Here is an 11057-nt window from a genome sequence, read left to right as displayed (position 1 = left end):
TTCCTTAGTACTGCCAGGTGCATTTTGCATTCCAGACAGACTTTGAGAAATCAAATTGACTTGTTGAGTCAATATCTTGTTCTGAGCCAGTATGGCATTCAGAGTGTCAATCTCAAGAACTCCTTTCTTCTGACTAGTCCATTGTTCACAGGATTTCTTTCAGAAGTGTACATGAATTGGTTATTTGCAACCATTTCAATTAGCTCTTGAGCCTCTGCAGGCGTCTTCTTCAGATGAAGAGATCCTCCAGCAGAGCTATCCAAAGACATCTTGGATAGTTCAGAGAGACCATCATAGAAAATACCTATGATGCTCCATTCAGAAAGCATGTCTGAGGGACATTTTCTGATTAATTGTTTGTATCTTTCCCAAGCTTCATAGAGGGATTCTCCATCCTTCTGTCTGAAGGTTTGGACTTCCACCCTAAGCTTACTCCATTTTTGAGGTGGAAAGAACTTTGCCAAGAAGGCATTGACTAGCTTTTCCCAAGAGTCCAGGCTATCCTTAGGTTGTGAGTCCAACCATATTCTAGCTCTGTCTCTTACAGCAAAAGGGAATAGCATCAGTCTGTAGACCTCAGGGTCAACCCCATTAGTCTTGACTGTGTCACAGATTTGCAAGAACTCAGCTAAAAACTGATGAGGATCTTCCATTGGAAGTCCATGGAACTTGCAATTCTGTTGCATTAGAGAAACTAATTGAGGCTTAAGCTCAAAGTTGTTTGCTCCAATGGCAGGGATAGAGATGCTTCTCCCATAGAAGTTGGGAGTAGGTGCAGTAAAGTCACCCAGCACCTTCCTTGCATTGTTGGCATTGTTGTTGTTTTCGGCTGCCATGTGTTCTTCTTCTTTGAAGAATTCGGTCAGGTCCTCTAAAGAGAGTTGTGCTTTGGCTTCTCTTAGCTTTCGCTTCAAGGTTCTCTCAGGTTCAGGGTCAGCTTCAACAAGAATGACTTTGTCTCTGCTCCTGCTCATATGAAAGAGAAGAAAATGTGGAATCCTCTATGTCACAGTATAGAGATTCCTTAAGGTGTCAGAGGAAACGAAAAATAGAAGAAAAGAAGGTAGAAGGATTCGAACTTGATTAGATAGAGTTCGAATTGTGCATTAAGAAGGAGTAGTACTCCATAAATAGAAGGATGTGGGAAGGAGGGAAGAGGATTTTCGAAAATTAATTAAAAAGATGTCAAAAACATTTTAAAATTTGATTGATAATTTCGAAAATTGAAAGTGGAAAAGAAATCAAGTGATTTTTGAAAAAGATTTTGAAATTAGAAATTAAGAAGATTTGATTGAAAACTATTTTGAAAAAGATGAGGTTGAGAAGATATGATTGGTTAAAAAAAAATGTGATTGAGAAGATATGATTGAAAAAAATTTTTAAAAAAAAAAGATTTGATTTTAAAAATTAATGACTTGCCTAACAAGAAAAGATGTGATTCAAACATTAAACCTTTCTCAACAGAAAAGGCAACAAATTTGAGATGTTCAATCAAATCATTAATTGTTAGTAAGTATCTTAGAAAAAGGAAAGAAATTGATTTTGAAAGCATTTGATTGAAAAGATATGATTTGAAAAAGATTTGATTTTGAAAAACTTTGAAAACTTGAAAAAAATTTGATTTGAAAACAAAATTCTTCCCCCTTTGCCATCCTGGCGTTAAACGCCCAGAATGGTATCCATTCTGGCGTTTAACGCCCAAAATGCACCCTTTTTGGGCGTTAAACGCCCAACCAGGTACCCTGGCTGGCGTTTAAACGCCAGTCTGTCTTCTTCACTGGGCATTTTTGAATGCCCAGCTTTTTCTGTATAATTCCTCTGCAGTATGTTCTGAATCTTCAATTCTTTGTATTATTGACTTGAAAAGACACAAATTAAAAATATTTTTGGATTTTTAATAATCAAAATGCAACAAGAATCAAAAATCAATGCATGCAAGACACTAAACTTAGCAGTTTGTATACTACTGACACTATATGAGACACATAAACACTCAAGCCAAAAGAATTCAAAGATCAGAGTAAGAAATCATCAAGAATTACTTGAAGATCCTTAAGACACATGAATGAATGCATGCAATTGACACCAAACTTAAGATGATACACTAAACTCAAACAAGAAACATGAAATATTTTTGGTTTTTATGATTTTGTAATTTTTTTGTGTTTTTTTTTTCGAAAATTAAGTGGAAAAAGATATCAAAATTCTTAATGAGAATTCCAGGAATCAGTGCAATGCTAGTCTAAGACTCCGGTCCAGGAATTAGACATGGCTTCACAGCCAGCCAAGCTTTCAAAGAAAGCTTCGGTCCAAAACACTAGACATGGCCAAGGGCCAGCCAAGCCTTAGCAAATCACTGCTCCAAAAGCAAGATTGATGAAAATCAACAAGCTCTTGTGATGATAAGTTGAAACCTCGGTCCAATGAGATTAGACATGGCTTCTCAGCCAGCCAGATTTCAACAAATCATCATGAAACTCTAGAATTTATCTTCAAGAATTTTGAAAAAAAAAATACCTAATCTAAGCAACAAGATGAACCTTCAGTTGTCCAAACTGAACAATCCCCGGCAACGGCGCCAAAAACTTGGTGCGCGAAATTGTGAACAATACTTTTCACAACTCTCATAATCCCCGGTCATGAACCCCAAAAGACTTGGTAGTTCAATTCCATGGCATTACACAACTTCGCACAACTAACCAGCAAGTGCACTGGGTCGTCCAAGTAATACCTTACGTGAGTAAGGGTCGATCCCACGGAGATTGTTAGTATGAAGCAAGCTATGGTCACCTTGTAAATCTCAGTCAGGCAGACTCAAATGGGTATAGTGATAAACGAAAATAACATAAAGATAAAGATAGAGATACTTATGTATATCATCGGTGAGAGCTTCAGATAAGCGTATGAAGATGCCTTCCCTTCCGTCTCTCTGCTTTCCTACAGTCTTCATCCAATCCTTCTTACTCCTTTCCATGGCAAGCTTATGCAAGGGTTTCACCGTTGTCAGTGGCTACCTCCCATCCTCTCATTGGAAATGTTCAACGCACCCTGTCACGGCACGGCTATCCATCTGTCGGTTCTCAATCAGGCCGGAATAGAATCCAGTGATTCTTTTGCGTCTGTCACTAACGCCCCGCCTTCAGGAGTTTGAAGCACGTCACAGTCACTCAATCATTGAATCCTACTCAGAATACCACAGACAAGGTTAGACCTTCCGGATTCTCTTGAATGCCGCCATCAGTTCTCGCCTATACCACGAAGACTCTGATCTCACGGAATGGCTGGCTCGTTTGTCAGGCGAGCACTCGGTTGTCAGGCGATCAACCATGCATCGTGTTATCAGGAATCCAAGAGATATTCACTAGAGCTTTGATTGCTTGTAGAACAAGAATGGTTGTCAGTCACCTTGTTCATGAGTGAGAATGATGATGAGTGTCACGGATCATCACCTTCATCAAGTTGAAGAACAAGTGATATCTTGGACAAAGAACAAGCGGAATTGAATAGAAGAACAATAGTAATTGCATTAATACTCGAGGTACAGCAGAGCTCCACACCTTAATCTATGGTGTGTAGAAACTCCACCGTTGAAAATACATAAGCATAAGGTCTAGGCATGGCCGAATGGCCAGCCTCCCAATGATCTAAGATAGCATAAAACGAAGATAGCTACCAAAGTCTACAGATACAATAGTAAAAGGTCCTACTTATAGATAACTAGTAGCCTAAGGTGTACAAAGATGAGTAAATGACATAAAAATCCACTTCCGGGCCCACTTGGTGTGTGCTTGGGCTGAGCAATGAAGCAATTTCGTGTAGAGACTCTTCTTGGAGTTAAACGCCAGCTTTTATGCCAGTTTGGGCGTTTAACTCCCATTTGGGTGCCAGTTCCAGCGTTTAACGCTGGGATTTCTTGAGGTGACTTTGAACGCCAGTTTGGGCCATCAAATCTTGGGCAAAGTATGGACTATCATATATTGCTGGAAAGCCCAGGATGTCTAATTTCCAATGCCGTTGAGAGCGCGCCAATTGGGCTTCTGTAGCTCCAGAAAATCCACTTCGAGTGCAGGGAGGTCAGAATCCAACAGCATCTGCAGTCCTTTTGAGTCTCTGGATCAGATTTTTGCTCAGATCCCTCAATTTCAGCCAGAAAATACCTGAAATCACAGAAAAACACACAAACTCATAGTAAAGTCCAGAAAAGTAAATTTTAACTAAAAACTAATAAAAATATACTAAAAACTAACTAGATCATACTAAAAACATACTAAAAACAATGCCAAAAAGCGTACAAATTATCCGCTCATCACCCAGCTCCCGTCCCACCACCATTTAAGGCAAAGCCTGGAAGACCAACGAAAAAAAGGAGAAGAGACAAAGAGGAACAACCCACTGGGTCAAAAACAAAGATGAAGAGGAAGTATAACCCTATCAGATGCATGTATTGCAGTGAGATAGGACACAACAAGTGAAGCTGTGCAAAGAAGAAAGCTACCAAAGCTGAGGAGCATGCTAGGCAGCTGCAGCTGCAACTAGCTCTGGTTGTCCCTGCTGCAGAAGGGGCTGCCCCTGAAGCAACCACTGTCCCAGCTGAACCTAATCCAGCTCCATCACCAACACAGACTCCAACAGTAATTGATATTAGCCAGTGTGATAGTATACCACCAACCCAAGAAACACAACAGGTAATCTGCCATATGTGATTCATTTTAAACATTTGTTATTTCATAAATCTCATTTCTTTAATAAGCTAAATCTAAATCTAGATGTACTATTAATTTCCGTAGGAACAACTCACTGCTAGGCCATCAAAGTTAAAGGTCATTAAAGGAAAAGCCAGACTTCAGTCATCTCCTAAACCTACTCAAGCCGCACCAGTCGCTGTCTCTGCTGAGACAATCAAGGGGACTAGTTCAGCCACTGCTAAAAAACTGGCCGACTTTATGACCTTCGTTCCTACTCCCGCCTTCAAGCACCCAAGAAAGACTGATAAATGACTTTGATTAGTATTGAAATGTATTGTGGTTGAATTTGTTTTTTGTGTGAGGATACTTTATGTTTTTTTGCACAGGGCAATTGAAGTTACATTATCTACATTTTGGTTATCTATGTCACTGAAAGTTGTACTATGCCCTTTTATTTTGGTCTAGGATACTTTTTAGGTTATGTATCCTCTTGTAAAAGCTTATGACTTTGATGTGGTCTGTTTCCTATGTTAAACCTTTTGGTCCTTAACAAAATGTGACATCTAGCCTTCTATGGCAACTCAATATTTAATAGTACTTTGACTACTCAATGTTTAACACTACTTTCACTACTGATTATGTCCATTCCTTAGTACATGTTACTTTGATAGTCATCCGAATTGGTTTGGAACCTTTGAATTGGATTGTGTTGTCTTCATATAAAAAAACGAAATGCAATATCTATTCTCATTCAATGGATTCATCTCATTACACCATGAAGTGTTTGGAATTTGCTTTACTTGGAACGAGACAACAAACTACAAACAATCACATTAAGCACAACTAACACAAACAGGAAAACTATTAACATTTTCAATGCTTTTACTTCAGCTTCCAAGCTGCCCAGTCTCCATGCCACCTTCAACCTCCATTCATCATAGTCACTATCAACCTGCAGCTCAGCCCCACAATCTTTCTTCGTTCCACCTTGGCCCATCCCTTCATACTCATCATTCTCAACCCACTTAAAGTAGTTACAGTGACTGCCCTTCTGAAAATTCAGAAATCAGAAAATAAAAAATTAAACAAAATCCCAACACACAAAACAACTCAATAATCATTAAAGTCTTACACAACACTCACCCGGTACCTTGGACATGCACGAAATAGTCTATCTGGGTTCTTCACTGTCCCAGATTTTCTTATCGCAGCCTTCAACCCACAGAAACATGATTCCTCATAGGGTTTCCTCCTGCTTCGCATTGAAGCGCTGGAACCATTACTGTCGTTCGAGAACAACGACACACCACCACCACGGCCTCCATTTTCTGCCTCCATCGTCGCCCCAAACCACCAATTTGAACACGAACCCAGGCATATGGCCATCTGATTGATGAAGGCGACCTATTTATCGTGGAATTTAGGATTAGGTTTCAAACACTTAGGGACTTATTTGAACTGTTTTGTCAAACTTACCTTGTTAGCAATAGGTCATGACAGGTGGGCCTCTTCCACGTTGGAAGCTAACGACACACATCAGCAACTGTTAGCCAGTTCACCAACGGAGTTAACGGAAGGACGAACGTGATTAACTCGTGTCACTTTTGGGGACTCTTTTGATTAACTTTATCTTCCGGGGACTAATATGGAGATCGAAGTATCTTTCAGGGACGATTTTGAGTATTAACTCTTGTTCTTTTCTTAAAAGAGGATGTTACAATATATATATATATATATATACCCAAAAAATGTGACTGAACATATGATATCACAACAAAGTATTAAATAATTTATGAAAATAAAAATTTATCTATTTAAATTAACTAAATCTAAAAGGCAATTCATAACTTCAGACATAAGAAGAAGAGTTTACCTTTACCATTAAAAATGACAAATTCAGGATATTAAAAACTTAGAATAAAAAAATAGTAATAACATTGTGTTTCTAAACTATTCTATATAATATTATTAGATAATTTCTAAATTTAAAAGAGCAAAAACACTTTTGAATAGAGTCACAACTCTAAACTTCTCATAGAGAATTAGAAATAGGTCTTGTAACTTATTAGAGCTCTTCTTTTATTAAAAAATTCTATTAGAAAGACAGTGAGAAATCTTAACAATGTGAATAATGGGCCGGATGTTTAGTTCAATACATATAAAAAATAAAAAAATGCTCCACTAATTACCTAAATAAAAAAGTTCACTCAGTTATTTCAAAAAATAATCATCCAAAATCTTAATTTACCAAAACATTTCACTCCAATACTCTCTTCTTTTCTAACCGGCTGCTATCCTATCTTCATCAATAATTACCCCACTTCACCGTCGCTAGTTGCCTTGCAACACACCGCCTCCGGCGTTGCTCACCCATAGTGAAAATAACCATCCACTTAAGGATAAAAATAATTATCTGCATACCTAATGAATTGAACATCCAACATATTTTAATTATATATAACTAATCTAATTCAATCAAAATAATCATCCACATAACAATTAAAATAATTATCACATACCTACTAAAATAACCATCCTAAACTGGCCATTGAAATAGTTTCACTGAAAGGCCATATTAAAAACGACGCAATGACTATAGTTGATGATGTGATAATGGAATTAAATTGATGAATAAATGGTATGTATGTAGTAAGATCTAATAATCAATCTAGAAAGTAGTTGAATAAATCTATAGTTAGAGTTTGTGGTGAAAGAAAGTTTGAAGGATTAGGCATGACGAAAGCGGCACTATTGTGAAACATAGGGCTCAAATCATGAAAGAAGTTAACCATGTTTGGATCCAAAGAAGAAAAAGAGTATGGTGGTATCATCAATGAGAAGAAGTTTGAAGCAATGAGAGAAAACAAAACCGATCCGAAAGAGTGGCGTGAAAACAGCGACAGCAGCGTTGGGCTGAGCGTCGAAGGACAAGGCGCGTCGGGCTGACCAGCGGAGGTAGAGGTGGTGTCAGCGGGAGGCTGTGGCTGCGTCGGTATAGCCGATGGGGAGTACAGCGGCGCGAGGTGAGGATCGAAGAAGATGATGGCGAGTTTTGGACGTGTATTAAAAGTTATGGTGAGATTAGGAACAACCGTACGTAATGTGAATGAGTTTAAATACTAATCCTAATTTTTCAAATTTTAAAATTTAAAATTAAATAATTAATTAATAATCTAATTTTTACCTTTTTTTTAAATCCATTATTCACATTGTTCATAATTAGCATTATTTTTCTATATGTTGTGATAAGAATTGGACGTGGATGCCCATTCTTATGTAGAGCTTACTTTTTCAAGGAAGAATAATCTTAAATGTATGTTGAAATTAGACTCCCCATACATGTATAAATAGAGGTCTATTGCCTCTGAGAAAAACACAAGCAAACAATAATAATCTTTCTTTCTATGGAGCAATATTTTTCTCTCTCTTTTATACTCTTTTCTCTCTTTACATACAAATAAGTGACGGATCCAGAAAATTTTGATAGTGGGGGCGAAATATATATAACATGATAATAATTTTTATAATAAAAATATTATGTTTACATAAAAAAATTAGCTATCAAATTATCTACTATAAATTTGAGTATAAATACATATATTAATTTATTTTTAATATGTATTTTGTATTTCAAAATTTGTATTTTAAGATTTATTCTGTACAAGTAATTATTTTATATATACGTAGCATAATTGTTGTTATAATTATATTTTGTTATTGTAAAATATAATTAAGTTTCAAAATATCTAATTACAAATTAAAATACTAAAATAGTAATTTAAATAATAACACATAATTTAAAATTTAATTTTTTATATTTCGTATTTTGAAACCTTGACAATATAATTAAAATGTATTTTTTTTGTATATATCGTTAAACAATTATTTAAAACTCAACTTTCATATAATTAACTCTTTGATGATATTCATAGTTGAAAATATTCGTTTAATTAGTGTAGTTATTATGAAAAAAACTAAAGTTAATTTCAAAAGAAGAAACACAAATGGATAGATAATATTCTTTCGAGTCGATTTCTAAGAAAGAACACCAATCTTATTTAAATTTAAAAATTGATCATTATAATGAACATCTAATATGAAGTTTTCAAATTGACTACCAAGTGTCAAAAGTTGAATAAAAAATTATTGTGGGGTTAAATTTAATAATTTAGTGGGGGCAAATAAATATTATTATTATATAGTACTCAATAAAATTCCAAATTGTAGTGGGGGCGCTTGCCCCCACATCTATAAGAGTGGATCCGTCCCTGTCATACAATACTACTTATATTAGTAATATATAAGTTACTTTTATTATATCAAAATAATTATATTAGTGAACATTAATACAAGAGTTTTATATTTATATTTCTCTATCTTATATTTATATCTTCCTTATTTATTTATTTCACAACACGTTATCAGCACGAGACTCTGATCAAGTTTCTAAGGAAGACTCAAGTAACAAATTGTTATTATGTCGAAACTCTCTCATCTTGAATTCAATGCTCTTGATATATCTGGAAACAATTATTTATCATGGATACTAGATACTGAAATTCATCTTGATTCAATGGATCTTGGAGATACCATTAAGGCTGAAAATAATGCATCACAGAAGGATAAAGCCAAAGCCATGATTTTTCTTCGTCGTCATCTTGACAAAGGATTGAAAAATGAATATCTCACATTAAAAGATCCTGCAGATCTTTGGAAAGATCTTGAAGAAAGGTATAATCATAAAAAACGGTTATACTTCCTCAAATCCGATATGAATGGACGCACTTGCGTCTGCAGGATTTTAAATCCATAAATGAATATAATTCTGCAATGTTTCGAATCACCTCACGAATGAAATTATGTGGGAAAAGAATAACTGATCATGATATGTTGGAGAAAACTTTCTCAACTTTCCATGCCTTGAATGTGCTCCTGCAGCAGCAGTATCGAGAAAAAGGGGGTTTAAAAAATATTCAGAGTTAATTTCTTGCCTTCTTGTTGCTGAATGCAACAATGAGTTGCTTTTAAAGAATCATGAAGCGCGTCCAGCTGGCGCCGCCCCATTTCCTGAAGTAAATGCGGCAAATCATTACCCCAGAAGAGGTAAACGGGCAAAGTTCTGGTAGCAAGAAAAATTATGGAAGGAAAAGGAATTATATTCAAAAGAGAGGATCTCACCAAAAGTGGGATAAAGAAAGAAATATCGGGCAGAATAAATCAATAGAGGATAAGTGTTTTCGTTGTGGTGGAAAGGGCCATTGGTCACGTACCTGCCGTACCCCAAGGCACCTAGTCGATCTTTACCAGGCATCTTTGAAAAAGGATGACAAGAGAAAAGAGTCGAATTTTGTTTCAAATGATACTGAAAATTGCACCACTCATTATGATGTATCTGATTTCTTTGAGGATCCTAAAGGAAATATTGGTCATTTGATCAATGATGGAATAGTTTAATATGTGAGATTGTTAAGTATTCATGTAAATAAATAATTTAAAGAACTTATTGTTAAGTTTTATTTTCTATATATTTAAGTTTCAAATATGATGTATATAAATAATAAAATATTAATGTTTATGAATTTGAAATCATTAAATATGTCATGTTTTAAAATAAAATTTTAGTATATGACATTTGTAACACCCCAACTACCAAAGCTCACGCTTCCGGCTGCGCAACTCTGATAGCTCGGGCATTACGACGACACTTATACTATTTAATACTAGAATATGAGCCTGTTTAAAACTTTAAATCGCAAATACCGTTCCCAAAAATACTTTCGTCATACAACGTACGTCCATACATACCATACAACTTACAATAAACTCATAAAGAGTACATCCATATATATATACATACATATATATAAATAATATTACAAACATTATCCAGTACAATTCCTATCCCTCTCACAGAATATATCAAGATAAAGGCGAGGGTACAAAAATAATAATCTAAAGCAATACAGAGCATCTCAATAACAAATAAATAAACTCTTCATAACTTCTGCGCCCAAATCCTGAAAGGGGAAAAATGTAGGGGTGAGAACATCATCCTCAAAAGGGTTCTCAGTAGAGGGTTTTTGGGAATTACTGTAATAGGATACATGAAGATAAACCGTACCAGTGATTAATAACCATCTTATGCCTCTTTTCAAAAACAACAGTTTACAATAAAAGTAAAGTCAGAAATCTTTTCTGAAAGAGGAACTGTTCAATTCTCAAAACATCAAAGCATTTCAAAAAGGTTTATCTATACTGAACCAAAATAACCTTTCATATCTTATTCCAAGCCAGAACCACAAAACCGAAATCAACCATCGGTCCATCTCATTCAACCACGGCCCTAGGCCCAATCAATCCAACCACAACCAA

At 35.7% G+C, this 11057-nt stretch overlaps 1 non-coding gene across 1 annotated transcript; it reads left to right on the top strand.

The window, feature by feature from the left end:
- The first annotated feature begins 323 nt into the window (after positions 1-323).
- Positions 324-431, top strand: LOC130984475 (small nucleolar RNA R71). The gene has a single exon (XR_009088410.1). It is a non-coding gene; the product is annotated as a small nucleolar RNA R71 (small nucleolar RNA).
- Positions 432-11057: the final 10626 nt, after the last annotated feature.

Source organism: Arachis stenosperma, chromosome 5 (genome assembly GCF_014773155.1).
Source record: "Arachis stenosperma cultivar V10309 chromosome 5, arast.V10309.gnm1.PFL2, whole genome shotgun sequence".
Taxonomy (NCBI): Eukaryota; Viridiplantae; Streptophyta; class Magnoliopsida; order Fabales; family Fabaceae; genus Arachis; species Arachis stenosperma.
The sequence above is the reverse complement of the archived record's forward strand: the minus strand, read 5'-3'. Positions and strand labels throughout refer to the sequence as shown.